This window comes from Calonectris borealis, chromosome 16, assembly GCF_964195595.1.
Source record: "Calonectris borealis chromosome 16, bCalBor7.hap1.2, whole genome shotgun sequence".
In the NCBI taxonomy this organism is placed as follows: Eukaryota; Metazoa; Chordata; class Aves; order Procellariiformes; family Procellariidae; genus Calonectris; species Calonectris borealis.
In genome coordinates, this window is record NC_134327.1 from 14146240 (window position 1) to 14161073 (window position 14834).

At 49.0% G+C, this 14834-nt stretch overlaps 1 long non-coding RNA gene across 1 annotated transcript; it reads left to right on the plus strand.

Annotated features, from left to right (window-relative positions):
• Window positions 1-284: 284 nt before the first annotated feature.
• On the plus strand, window positions 285-7646 carry LOC142089211 (uncharacterized). Its single transcript, XR_012676129.1, has 4 exons — window positions 285-348; window positions 720-793; window positions 1307-1394; window positions 5572-7646. It is a non-coding gene; the product is annotated as an uncharacterized LOC142089211 (long non-coding RNA).
• The last annotated feature ends 7188 nt before the right edge of the window (window positions 7647-14834 follow it).

The window sequence follows — 14834 nt, forward strand, 5'->3', positions numbered from 1 at the left end:
GGAAGGAGATAGCGGGGATCTTACTGGCTCACACTTGTGCTGCAGTGAAAAAAGGAATTGTAGGATGACATTCACTTTGCTATTACATTGTAATCCCGATGGCGTGTTGAGAATGATGCCACTGGAATGGTGTCCAAAATGATAATTACAACCACTTCCTATTTTTAATTTCCTCTTAATAAGGGCAACAGTGGTCATCATCCTAACAATAATGATTCTGCTCTGCCCTTCCAGATGTCAGAACATTATAAAGCATGGGTTAACAAACGCTGATGTCTCTCTACAGGCCTTTCTTCTGAACTGAAAACTCCCGTGCAACCCAGCCCACCCAGACACACACAGCAGCAGGTACAAACCAGGGCGCTACAGAAAATGCTGTACTTGCTTTTCTGTTGGCCTCATTTTACAAAGGACGAGTTGAATCATGGAGAAATAAGGTGACTCGCTCCATGTCCCTTGGTGAGTCAGTGGTAGAAAACAGATTCAGCTGTTCACATCTCCCCATTTTTCTCTGTCAAATGGCCTTTTTGCTGTTTTTTAGAAGGCATTCGACATGAGGTTCCTAAATATGTAAGCTGATGTTCAGAATTGCTGAGTGCTCACTAGTTCCCCTCCAGGCAGTACCTAAACAAGATATCCGTGGGGAAAGCTGTCTCGTCTTGAATATCAGCAACCACTAATGGTTATTCCTCTTTATACAGTCATATATATTTTTGCAGGTGGACCTCAGCTCTGCACACCCAGCCAATCTGATGCATGCAGAACCAGCCCAAGACAAGGAGGACCACAGCAGGTAGCCCCAGTTTCCTGAACTGCTATTAACAACAACATGACTGTTTCACACCTCCCTCCTAAAGACCCACCTGATGCTAGGAAGTCCTTTGGCTGGCAGGGTTTGAACTATGGTTGTCAAAAGTCTTAGCTAAGGGAAAGTTGGTCCACGTGGCTTGGCTAAGTGACCTTTGCTTCTGAACAGCTCCTGACTCCAGAGAGAGTGGGTTTCTCGTTTTGCGAAGCTCTTATCTCCTGCTAGATTATAGGCAGTTTCTGTAGGATCTGTCTCCGTTGAAGGTCAGATTTCTTGTATCTCCTGAGATCCTAGAACCAGGGTTCTGCTGTGCTAGAAAAGCAGAAAGGAGAAGACTATATGAGGTTAGCAACATCTGAGCAAAACAGCGTTTATGGCTCAGACAGCAATTCCAATTATCCAGCACTTAGGCATCGAGAAGATTCAGATAAGAGGTCTCAGATTTAGCTCCTCTCTTCTCTCTGCAAGTTAATGTGCCACTTTTCTTCTTTTTTTAAGCAGACAATCAAATCTGTGATAGCAAATTTCAAGTTAAAAGGAAAAGATTGTCTCTGCAGAGAATGGAAAGAACCATTTTGGCTCTAAGGTGAGTTTTGTGATCCACCTGAAGCATGGGTAGCTGTCATTACACACACATTAAGCAGAAGCTAGTGAGCTTGTTGCAAGGGTAGCTGGATAAAATACGGCTTTTTTATGAAAATATTTGAGTCCGTGATACATCATTTGCTATACCGGGTAAAACCTAACTGAGCTCCTGTTATGCTTCCATCAGGGCTATTTATACACTGTGACAATGCAGGAACCTACTTTCTGACTTCTGCCTTAAATCTGAGAAGAGGCAATTGAAAATCTTATAGTTCCTGCAGTATTAGATCATATGAAAACCTTAACACAAGCTCTGCTCTATAGCTCCATCCATTTCTTCTCCATTGCAAGGGGGCAGATTGCCAAAAGAAGAGGTGTTATCACCAAGCTGATAGGAGCTGTCTCCCTTCCTTCCCTGGAGTATTTATACAGGTCAGTCCCTCTAATACGTAAGCTCTCATCTCCTGGCAGTTTCCTCATAGGAGAACTTCCCAATTTTCCTTCTCTCCTCACTGCATAGCCACCCACAAACAGCTTTTCAGTCATCTGAATGCTCGTAGATCACTAGCATATAGCGAAGCTTTAAGGAGCATGTGCAAACAACTTATATACTAATCCAACAGCACTATGTTGAGGCTTGTCTTTATTTTCTGGGATAGATAATCATCATCTTTAGAAGAGCTTCTTCCTTAACACCTTGCTTCTAAAAGGCCATCAATCCAACCCAACCCTGTTTTCTACCAAGAGCTATGGCTCTGAACCCTGTAGTACTTCTGAGCGATGCCCGTGGCACTCCCCCATCCTAGCTACTTGTAGTTACCTGGGTGTGTCAGCAAAAACTTCTGCAGGGTCCTGACGCCTGGTGTGAGGGTTAGGGAGCAGAAAAGCTCTGCTTCTCTGAGCCTTTTCTGTCTACCACAGAGTTGATTGAATCTTTCCCCCTATTTGCCCTTTGCATTACGCTATGGGGTGGAGAGGAAGCAATCCTCTGAATCTAAAACTCTCCTACCCTTCTTTTCCCACACAAGTTAACTCCCAGCCCTTGCTTGCTTCTGCTGCAGCCCCCTTCTGAGCGTGCTCTCATTAAGACCCCAGAGGGAGGAGGTGATGCTCTGAAATTGTCTTAATTGCTCTTGTTTATGCTGGTTACGATGGCAATAAGTTGCCATGCAGAGGAGGCTTTCTTCAGATGTGCAGGTTCTCCATTGTTCCGTATTCTGAAGGATTGTCTGTAGGCAGCTCCAAGTCATTTACAACAATAGATTAATATGAAGATCAGTAATGCTGGGTGACTCACAGTCACACACATGCGAGACCCGCCAATCGCTGTGACCTGCCACCGGATTTGAGGGGAGGTTAAATGTTGCTGGTACGCTCTTGCAGGATGCTGAAGAGAGAATGCTTTGCACTTGCACAGTTTCTGCTATCCAGGAGCTCCCCAAACATGAATGGAGAACGCTGTTTTCCTAGGACGGGCAGTGACTGTTACACTCGCTGGAAAGCAGGGAACTGGAACAGAGTGTATCTTTTGTCCAATGTAAATTTTCAAGTGCCAAAGTTTAAACAGGGGTCAGGAATCCTGACTTTTAGTCCCTGATCTATCTGCCAGGCACTCTATCATCCAGATCCTAAAGAGATCTTTTATGTGTGTTGTACTGTATCCCATTTATCACCCTTGGAAGATGACAGAGAACAGCTCCATCTCACAGGTTCCCTAGACTTCTGCAGTGCAGTGTCTGGGTCTTCATTTGGCAGAGACCCGTTGGAGATGATGTTGATATATGCCAGCTGTGGGTTTGCCCCTTCCATCCCACTGTTCAGACTCAGGGTTTCAAGCTGGGACTGACTGCATTGGACTAGGGGTACTTTGCTTTCAATTCTTACTTTTCTGGATAGTCCCAGTCTGCCAGATCAGTATCAGAGACACCCCACATCCCTCTGATCTGTCCCTTGAACCGAGAGGTCTGTGTGCCATCCTTTCCCCTATATCCTTGGCTCAGGTATATATGTGCCCTCCTACTATATCTCCACTAGTTCCCATTCCTCCAGCATCCACCATTCTCCTTCCATGTGCCAGCCACTCCGTGCATCCCCCGCCTCTCTCACCCACCATTCTCTCTACTTCTCCCCTGCTGTCAGGGGCTCACCATTCCCCCCATCTTTCCTTTCCCCTGTGCTGGGTGAAAGGGGAGATGCCCACTCCCATTTTTCCCGGTTTGGGAGACACATTGTTCAAACAGTAGGGAACTCAGGCAGAGCTGGGGGGAAGGCTGGGTTGTGCTGAAAGGGATTAACAGCTGTCATCAACCTGCTCTTGACTCTAAAGTCCGTTACGGAGCTGGGTCAGGCTGCTGAAACTCCTCACCGGTTTCCTATTTTCTGCCCATTTTCAGCCCTTGGATGCTGACAAGCCCCATAATTTCCAGTGTCAGTTAGGTTTGGTGCTCTGTGTTACCATATTGCACGTACTCCAGCAAACAGACAAGAGGAGAAATACTTTCCAGCTGAGTGTGAAAAATTGCCTTGCTCAGTCCATAAGTAATGATGTGCTTCGTTGAGTCTAGCTAATTTTCTTCCCCATATAAAACAGTGCAGTTTCTGCATAATTTTGTGCATTACAAAAGCACCAGATCTCAAGAGCTTGATGGTGGGCCAGGCCCCAAGTGTGTCGCCAAGCAATTACTGAGTCCCCGCCTGCCTCAAGCTGAATAAAACCTCGAGGCAGAAGCTGAGGACCTGACCCCTGATTAGATCTGCGTGCTTTTCCATATTCATAACAACAGAAGTGTGCTTATACTGGGTCAGCAAAGGGCTGATTCAGTATCCTGTCTTATATATAGCCCCAAAGAGGGTGCCTAGGAAGGACTAGGAAGACTTTTCTTATATAAATATGTATTTCATTTGGAAATATAACTTATATAAATGGTTAGAAGTTCTATGTAATTAGTAACCCTCAGTGGATTTCTCTTCCACAAAGTTTTCCAGACTCCCCTTGAGTTCATATACATTTTTTGCCTCTTCGACATCCTGTGGCAAGGAGTTCCTCAGCTTAACCACACATCTCCTTTCATTTGAACCTGAAATCCCTCTGTTCCCAGGAGGTTTTGAACCACCAACCTTTTAGCTAGCCGTGGTACACATTCACAAAGATCTTGAATTAGCCTTATATTCAGCGGTGAAGGTTGTCTACTTTCTCCATCCGTTTGAATGCACTATCTGCTGTAAATTTGCACTGCGGTGTAGTCACCATGCTGGAAGAAGAAATGCAGAAGAACTTGAAGGTCTTTGAATGAAAAAGCACAAAGCACCTGCATGAGGTACCAGTGGTCACCTACAAAACAGTCCCCTTGGAGTCACCACATGCTGCCATCACTAGACGGTGACATCTCCCAAGCTTTGGAGCAGACCTGGTTGACAATCCAGAAGAGGGCAATGGTGACACGTCCTCACTGATGCTCTGAGCACCAAATCAGCTGAGGACAGCCACTGTAGGAATGTAGCCAAATAGCCAAACCACCTTGGCTAGCAAATCTGCGTGTTCCCGGCTGTTTTGTGGCAAGCAGATTGAAGTGGGAGGCAGCTTTCAGCTACTGTCTCAGGTCAGATGGGACTGTCAGTCAATTGTTAATTATGACTCTTCTTCTTACTAATTTCTGTAACTTCTATCACCATGGCAGCTAACTGCCGTAGAAAGATTCAGCCAGAAAAAGGAGAAGACAACCAAACTTTTCACAGCAAGGGAACAGGAACTAGCAACAGAGGAGGGGGGGTGGAGGAAGAAATCCGTAAATTGTCTTCTAGGAGAGTCTAACGCCATGCTCTGAAAGCTGGTCAGGTTTGGCTTTGCGTGGTCCTATCAAAGGGAGTTAAACCTGCATTCTGACTGTCCTGTGCTTGAGACCTTACCTTCAGCTAGCCTGGTCCCAGCACAGCACACGGTGGGTGTACGGTACCCGTTCATTGCACAGCATGCTGGGCACTACGATTTTTCTTACTCTGTGCCAATTACTGGAAAACTGCATTATTGTCACATCTTCTCTGCCCTGACCTGGTCAGTCGATCAGCTCTAATCTTTGGTGATGACTGTGTGTCCACATAGGGAGGGAGGAGGAGAAACCTGACAGCACTTCAAGCTCTGATTAATTTTTAAACTTCCTCTCTTTCTGCTTATTTTGTAGCTTTTGTCCTGATGCTGAATGTGTTCTTTCGCCCGTGTGTCACTTCCAGAGGAATACTGTGGAGACGAAATGCCACTCGGCCATCACAGGGCATTTTACCTGTGGGAGCTGGATGGAAAGCCATAGGCTGGGACCATAAACTTGGCCCTAGGACACTTGGCCGCTTCTGTCACCGCAGCAGCCCGCAGGAACACGGTGCCTGAGTACTTCTGTAACATGGGCAGAGCAGGTTGCATGGGATCGTTAAAACAACAGCCATTTTGTTGCTGTTTTGCAGCAATACCACGCAATTCTTGCTAAAATGACTGTGTCTGCCCATTCAGCAACTTTCATTTCTGATTAAGCTTCCCAGCCTGTGGGTATCTTCTCTCACACCTGTCTTACCATTTCCATTTAGAATGGTTTAATTTAGGAACTCATTGTACCTGGCCCTGCACCGACCAAGCCAATTTATTTTACACAATGCCTCAGCACTTTAGGGAAACAGACTTGTCCTAAGTCCTTTCTGAAGGGAAGGATGGACTCGTGCTTCAGGTATTGCTTTGAGATCTATGAGAAATGGAGTCTGTTCTGACAGCGTTCACAGATTTCCCGAGACCTTTATCAAATCACTTACCCTGCCTTGAGCATAACTTCTGTATCTGGAAAATCAACATCACAACACTTTCCCTACCTCTGGTTTTAGGAGGATAAACATAGTATCTAGATGGCATCAGAGTCCTTGTGTTCTGTGCTTTACAAATAGAATAAAAAGCTGATTTCTGTGCTGGAGGGACTTCAGTGCGTAAGTGCAAGGTGGGGACAACAGGCAGGTGCAAGTCTGCTGAGAAGCAATGAAACGCGGCAGAGCTGACCCTGGGCATTGCCCACCAGCTGCCTGGCTGCTGCCAGCCTTTCCCTCGGCATCTCGTCAGGGATGTGCAGGGAGAGAACGGATCGCTCCGTGGGCGATCACAGGAAGCTTCCCCCGAGCGCGAGGGAGAGGCACGGGACAACGCACAGGAGGGGCGGTTTGAGAATCCACGTGGGTGATCTTCCCAGCAAGCCTGGGGGACAGGAGACTCCGTGATATGCCTGAGGGAGGCACAAACACCCCCCCTCCTCGGCAGAGAACCCAGCTGGCAGGGTTTGATCTTTTCATTCACTTGAGGCTGTTTGCTGACTAAATGCCCGTGGACCTTGCTTTTCTAGTCGTCTTTCCTTCTCTTTTTTTGTCACTGCCACAGCAACGCGTGAGTTTGAGAAGTTACGCGCAGGGGAAGGTGAGTTTGCACGGGGGAGGTGACTCGAATCCTTTGCAGACCCCGCTAGAGCCAGTAGATCTGAAGGCAGGTGCTCTCCATCCATGGGTCCATGAGCATGGGTGAAAATTCCAGGGGCTACGTGCCCTCCAGCGCTCTCATCACCGTCAGTCAAGCTCTTCCTCACAAAACAGTAGCGGAGGAAGCTCAAGAAGTATTGCTTTTTAATTTCAGTGCTGCCACAGTCACTGACGTCCTCGCTAATCCTCTTGCGGCAGCAGGCTGCTAATCAAAAACTCTTTGCTCGCCACTTTGGCATCATTCTGGGAAACCATCGGAGCGCAGAGATGCTCAATTCCTCCCCCTCCACACACCTTCCATTGTCTTCAGGACTGACAGCTCTGATGTGGAGCAGTGACAGAAGCCAGCTGATGCTGTCAGGGCCCGGTACAATTGCACCGCAGGGAAAAAGGCGACTGGCTCTGACTCATCCTAGCCGCCTGGAGCTCAAGATGCCTTACACGCGTGCCGACTCCTGGCACGGCTCAGCACAGAGCAATGCACCTTCGGTGGGTTCTGGATACCGCCCTGTGAGGCAGGATTTGACCGTGGGCCTTTGAAAGGGCTAGCACTGGTGGCCTGCTGGGTGGCCAGCCACCTTTTGAGATGCGAGAAAAAGCCACAGAAAAAAAAAACAAAAAAGCCTCATTTGCAGATCTCTGCTGAAGTCTTTGGTGTGTATGGGGGAATAAAGGTAGTTGGTTGGATGTCCCTCTGCTTGACTTGTGTTCCGGGGTGTTTTCAAAGCATTTGTGCAACTCCTGAGTGGTGATCTATGACAGTAGCACCTCTCCTTCAGCTCCTCACGTGCCTATCCTTATGGACTGAGCTCAGCTGGGGCCGAACTTCTGGGAGGCCCCACATGCAGGGGTTCCAGACTTGAAATGCATCAGGAGTGCCAAGGCAAGAAGGGAAGGACATTCAAAGAGGGGAAAATGGACTGTGATATGAACTTGTGGGTGACCTTGAGGAAACTGGCTCAGTGCTGCCCATCCTGGCCAGGTCAGCAGCTGAAATTTCCATTACTGAAGGTAGAAACTGGGGGGTCACTTCTGTTTCATTTTTTTACTTTTTCCTAATATGACATTGAATGAGAGGCATTAGGAGATCCTCCTATAAATAGGATCACCCCTGTCAAAGCTGGTTAAGTCATACCCAGTGTCAAGCCCATAAACAAGGTGCCTCTCAGATGCAGTCTGGAGAGTGCAGGGGGGTGTACAGGGAAGTTTGACAGCTCCCTGTTTGACTCATTGGCATTGGGACACCAGCTATTTTCAAGGCAACAAACACAATCAACCCTAGCTCTCATCTGGAGGATTTGGGGAGTGGTGCAGGACAGAAGCAATGTAGTTGAGGACCACTGCTATATGTTGTAGCAGAAGTGAAGCCTCCCAGCTATATTGTGAGAGGAGGCAGCTAAGGCATAAACTCTGCAGGTGCTGGGACCTCCATGGTTACCGACACAGCAGCGGCTAAACTCTCTGATATTATCCATTCCTTCAAGGTCTTTCCCCAGTTCTGCCCTAGAGGTCTAGGATGACCTGGAAATCTGCGCTTTCTGTTGACTCGGTTTCCCCTGAGGGAGCTGCAGTTTCCTCTTCCTTTAGAGCTGCCCAGTTCTTTGGCTCCACGAGAAGCTGCAGTTCCAGCAGCATCCGTCACAAAGCAGCTTTGCTGTACTGGAAGTCAGCTGGGGTACGGCAGTGAAGCCAGAGACACAAAGCAAAGCATCTTTGAAACAAGAGAGTGTAATTGTCCCCCCGTGCCAGCTGCAGGGACATCTGGATGGAGCTGGCTCGGCAGAGCTGCAGGGGTCACCAGGGTAATGCATCACGGGTGGCTCTGTAGTAGAGCACCTCGGGGTAGCGGGAGCTGGCGGGGGGACCCTGAGGTCCCCTTCGCTTTCCTTCTCACCCCTGAGAGCTTCTTCCCACCTCTTCATCAAACTTTGTGCTGCTCTGAGACCGGGGGCTACAAGGAACCTGTTCTGCTGAAGTGATGCAAGTGAATGTGTCTTTAAAAAAAACAAAGAAGGATTTTTTAAAAAAAATAGATCATTTCTGTGGACTGATTTCCCCACAGATCCACAAGCAGTTGCATCAGTACAGCTGAGGGGGTGGAAAACTGAAGTGGGGGCAGAAAGGAACAAAAACTTTCTAAGTCAGCTCTACCACTGCAAATTTTTTGTAGCTATACGGAGACCTATAGCTGCTTGTCCCTTCCAGACCTTAAGAGCTGTCTGGTTCTTGTGTGCAGAGACACAGGCAGCAGAGCAGAGAGGAGAGATGATTTGTTTGAAGCTGAATTGGGAGAAGCTTAGCAGGGGAGGAATCGCTCGTTGTTCTGAGATAGGCTAATTATATTCTGTGTCCTTGGAAGCCAACCCTTTTCTACTCTGCTTGCATAATAGAGATCCTATAGCTTTTTACAGAAGTACAAGGGTTTCCCTCCCGTCACCGCTGTACACAGCAGCCTGTCCCACTGCCAGCCTCCGCCCCAGAAGCGTCTGGATGTCAGTCCTGCATTCCCCGGAGGGCTGCTGAAGCACTTTGGATTCCTTGGAGATGGAAACCTTTCTAGAAACGCAGGGTAGAGTTACTCTAATTCCGTGCTGTTTGGGATCAAACTGAAGCCTGCTGCTTAATGGGGGATAAGTGGATGTAATGCAGTCAGTCAATAACTTTACGCACACATGCAGAGCCCTTTGGATTACTGATTTCCAAAAGAGAGAGTCTTCCTCACGAACCCTGCAACGCACTGACTCAGCCCTGAGCCTTTTGACTTTATTTTTCCTTCTTTACAAAGCGACTTGCACTTTTCTCCCCCCCCCCCTTTATTCATTTCCCCCCTCCCTCATTCATTTTTTTCCCCCCATAAAAGTTTTCAGCTTGTCAAGCGATTCTCCCCCTCCCTGTCTCTCTTCTCTTTGCCTTTTGCAGTGGGAGGAAAGATAATAATAACAGGAGCGGTTTTCAAATAAAAAGCCCCACGTGTTACCTGGGAACTGCCTCTCAGCATCCAAATACCCGCTGGGGCAGAGATCGCTGAGTCCCCGCTGTCGTTTTGTACCCGCCAGACACTGTTTGTGTTTTGTCACTAAATGCTGTCAGGTCTGTCACTTGGTGCAAGCAGGACTGGCTGGGCCCTCGTAAAATAGGATTTCCCTTCCCACCTCCCTGCTAAGCGCTCCTCACTCCTTCCCTTCCTCCTGACGGGAAATTGCTGCTTGGGCTGCTGCCGTGGTGGTTCCCAGGCTGGAGGAACGGCTTTGCCTTGCCGCTCCGAAAGGCTCCTCGTCTTGGGCAGCCCTTTGGTCCTGCCTGACATCTCAGCGGGGAGGTGGAGGGAGGGGTGGGATGAGTCGGTGAGCCTGCCTTCCTCTCTCTGTCGGTCCTCAGTCCCTGCCCAGCTTCAAGGTGAGCCCTTCAGCACCCTCCGCAACCTCTTGGTCCACCTTTTGTATGGCCTTACTGAGTTACTCCTAGAAGGAGAAACTTGCAGGAGAAGGAGCTCCAGACCAAGGTATTCCTGTAAGACCAAAGGACTTGAAATGGCTCCCTTGGGCCCCCCAGATGGGGAGATGCAGGAGGTGATGGCCCACGCTGCCGCACTTATCCCAGCCCTCTCCATTCCCCCACAGGCTCTGAGCTAAAAAGCTCATTTGGCTTTTATGAGGGCTGGAGAGACCAAGCAACCAAAGGCTCAGGGTTCAGCGAGTGCCTCTTCCTTCTCTCCCCTCCTTTCATTCCTGCTGAGAATTCTCCCGAACACATGGAGCTCGGGAGCCTCTCCTCAGGAATGAGCCTATTGATTGGGGCAGGAGAGCATTTCTTACCATCTCTAGCGGGGCCACCTTCTCTTTCACCTCCAGGACATCTCGATACCCTCTGAGCTCCAAGGAAGCTGAGAAAGGCAGGGAAGGAAGGGAAGAGATGCTGGAAGTGTCTTGAGGTTCTGTTGGATGGAGAAGTGATTCAGGCATGAGCCCAAAAGCTTCCAGCCAGAAGGGGCATGGCATTTTCCCTCCCTGCTCTTTCCCAGAGCTCTGACTTACAACCACAGCCTGTCCTTTCCGCTTCAACAGTGGTGGGGTCAGAGGAATTCACAGTCCTCGAGCCGTGGTCCCCACAGCCTCAGCCTCCCCCAAGCTGAGGGTCTGGCTTGGGTCGCTGCAAAGGTGGAGCTGGAGGCAACGCTTGGAGCTGCAGCAGAAAAGCTCCTTTTCCCACACGCTGCCGGGTTTTGTTGACTGTAACCAACCTCTTCCTTGGCTGCTGGGGCTGAGCTCTGGGGCCGGGAATGAAGCATTGCTCATCCTGCTCATCCGTTCATTACAGGAGTTTTGGGAATCTTTGTAAATAAGCCAAGAACAGGAGAAATAGAAATTCCTCCCGTTCCAGGCCCTGCCTGACACTGCACAGATCCTTTGTTCTTGGCTTCTTTCTCCCTCCCGAGGCCTCAGAGCAGTTCTTCCGACAACACACCACCCTGCTCAGCTTCTCCCCCCAATTAGCAGTTATCCATTAGCTAGCCATCAATAATTCCATCAATTAGCCCATCTCTTGAGGCTCTCCTTCCCCAGGTGCTAGCAATGCTGCTTTAGCACCAACAAGAAAGGAGCACTCAAGAGCTATATATATAAATATATGTGCTTGTCCAGGACCTCTTTGTTCTTGCTAACTTTATGGTGCTCCTGGTTTCAGCTAGTCCACAGAGAGCTCAGGATCAGCCCGTATCCTTCTTATTACTGGGAGTCCTGCATTCTGGGCCGTGCCGGCAGAGGGGAATTCGACCTTTCTGGCATCGATTTCCTTGCTTTTTTTTTTTGGAGGGAGTGTGTGAGGATGCCAGGAAGGCTTTGAAACAGCCCACGGTATCCTGTAACTTGGTCAGGCCTGATGGATCCAGGGTGGTAAGAAATAAGCTGTATGTGTTGCAATGGAGACTGTTCAATAAAATAAATATTTTCAAAGGAGAAGGAAAATAGCACGAGCTAGTAGAAGAAAGGATGTTTTCAGCCCTTAAAGGGGAATCTGGAGAAAGAGAGATCCTTTTGAAAGTGTAAAATGGTGTCGGTAGGAACATAGTATTGTTACTCCTTTGATGAGAGCAGTTAGCTGAAAATGGGAGACTTGCAGGTTATCCCGGGTAGGAGGAGAAAGTGGCAATGAGGGGAGGTTCCTTGGAAGTGCTCTGGTCCTGCAAAGAAAGGACACGCTCCTGCTCGCCCGTACCCAGCAGGAACCAGAAGCAGGGGACATGGCCGTGCTCACAGCTCTGCCCTGCTTTGTCCGTGCTCAGCACAGACGTCTCTGGCCCCGTCTCCTCTCTGGCCCATGCTCTCAGAGCCCTGCCTGGAATTTCCTTGCTGCTTTTCTCCCTTTTCCATGGTTTGCCCTGCTTATTTCCCCCAAAGCGTGTACACTGCTTTGCATTTAAGACATCGCCCAGCAAACTCTTATCAGCCGGGGCACAGCCATGTGCTTTGGTTTTGGATTGTTTGAGGTGCAGATTGCTGCTGGTTTGTTATCTTCTATCAATGCCTGTTCTCCTAGTGCTAAGGGTGAGCCACAGGGGCAGGATCAAGGCACCGGAGGAAGAGGGAAGGTAAGTGGATTAGCCAGGACAGCTCTGCATGTCTAGGAGCTCTTAAAGTGTGTGATGGTCTTGCAAGGGAAATGATGGAAGACTGAAAATTGAGGATACCCAAACCTAAGGTGGAGGGCAGAGAAGGGGAAAGGATGTGATGTCCCCTGGCATCTGCTTTTTGCTCTTGTACTCTCCAGCTTTCAGTTCCTGATACAAGCAGGGCAGCACCCAGCTGGAGCTGTACCTCCTTCCATCAGCCAGGCGGGGGGGGGTGATTTGATGCTATGCTTTTAGTGCCCAGATACCTCCTGAATACCTCTCCACCTTGTCTCTTCTCACAGGGGAGTGTGGCCAGCTATTTCCTAGTTCCTGAAAGGAAATGCTAAACAGGGACCCGAGAAACCATATACCCAAATCCCGTGAGTGAGCTGCGGGCGCTCCGCTGCACTAAGCTCAGTAACACAGCCAGGCGGTGCGCTCGGTTCTGCTCAGGTAGCACAAGGGAAAAGGACGGTGGCTGCAAATTAATTACTGTTAATGATGCCACCTTCCTGCAGAGCACAGCAATTTCTGCAGAGGGCACGAGGCTTGGTTTTATTGAGTGCCCAGCCTGTAAAGATGCCTTCTGGCATCCCCGCACTGTCCATGAGCCCATATGTTCCCAGTGGGAGCCATGGAGCCATCAGGCAGTGCCGGATGGAAGCACGTTTTAACTCATGGATCAGAGGCTGTGCAGAGAAGTCTATCATTCCCAGTCACTTCTTTAATTGACACAGTGAAAGAAGCCACATCTTCCTGCCTGATTCTGACCGGGTCTGTAATTGAATTCAGCTCAACATCTCTGCTCCAGCCCCCCAGGGGCCCATCAATTAATGATGGATTTTTTCTCGCCTTGGGAATTTCTCCTTGCTCCCATTCTTTTTATTTAATAAGATCTAGTGACAAAACCGGTAGTAGTAAATTTCCCACCCCCCATTTCCTACCTTTCCCAAAGGTGCCTCATGAAGAAAAGTGCTTGGGCATTAAAAGAGAGACAAGTGAACTTCAGGGATTGAAAACGTGCAGTTTTCTTGTCTTTTGTTCATCCTTTCTCTCACTCCTCTCAGGGCTTTTGTTTCTCCTTGCCAAAACTGCTTGCGCACACTTCACTCGGGATCTAATGAGACTGTTTTAGAAACTGCAAAGCTGAACTGGATCCTTCTTTTTTCCCCTCAGAGTGCAATGTCTGTTTGACCTTTCTTCCTTGGCATCTGTCTCTCCCGGCAACCTATTTGCAACTCCTGTGGTTGCAAAGAAATCCCAGTGCTGACTGGCTTTAAAAAGGGGGTTGCTGGGGATGTCGGCAGGAGTATGTGATACGCTGTAGGGCACAATTTCAGGCTGGCTGCAGGAGGCAGTTATTCCATGGACCTGGCTTAGCCTGGTCTCTCCAGGCTCTGCCAAGATGTAGAGGTTTTTCACTGCTCCTTGAAAGGGAAATGTGATTTGCATGTCAAAGAGTGAGAAAGGACAGGGATCGGCAGTTCTCCAGCCTCTTTATCCTCTCCTAGGCTCTCTTCTCCTTCCCACATCCCCCAGGCTTTCCTTTTGGCATTCCTATGCCGCTAATGAATTATTGCTGCGTTAAAGTGTCCAGTCATCACGGGAGAGATCTTGGGGTTTCTTAAACTGTTGGATCCTGTTGAACATCTTTTTGTTAAACTTCGCCCTTACTGCTGCGTGCGGGGAGCTTCCCACGCAGAGCAAAGTTCGGTCCCCAGCCCACCGGTTCTCCTCCACAGGCGGTGACGTTCGAGTCTCTGCACGCAGGAGGCGGTGAGGGGAGGGTGTTTGGGAGAACATGTCTCTGAAGCAGTGACTGTTTGGTGAATGTGCAGAGACAAGTGCGTTGGGTTTGGTGGTTAACCAGGCAAGAGCATGGTGTCCCCACTCTCTGCTGTTAGAGAAAGCCCACTAACCCTGCTCCTTGTCCTTGCCAGCCACGGCTGGTGATGGGTGGGAGGAAAGAGCGGAGGAGGCGATCCTTCCCCAACCCTCTCCTTGGTGGTCCACTTTTCCTGTGTACACATGTGAGAAGGGATGGAGTTGCCCAGGTTTTGTGGGAGATCTGGGACCATTATAGGTGATACCTGCCTGAAGGACTAGAAGGCAGAGAGCTCTTTCCCTCCTTCCCTTCACTCTGTGATTCTTTCCCAGTTTCCAGGAGTTTTTCTGGTTTGTTGCTGGGGTTTTGTGGTTTTGTTTTGTTTTTTTTTCACATGTGGCTGCCAGGTCTATGCTACACTTCTCCATGGGGATCCACATTCACTGCCCAGATCTCCTGGAGCAGGAGAGCCAGGAAGATGCTCATACACAGATGAGAAGAGTGTATGA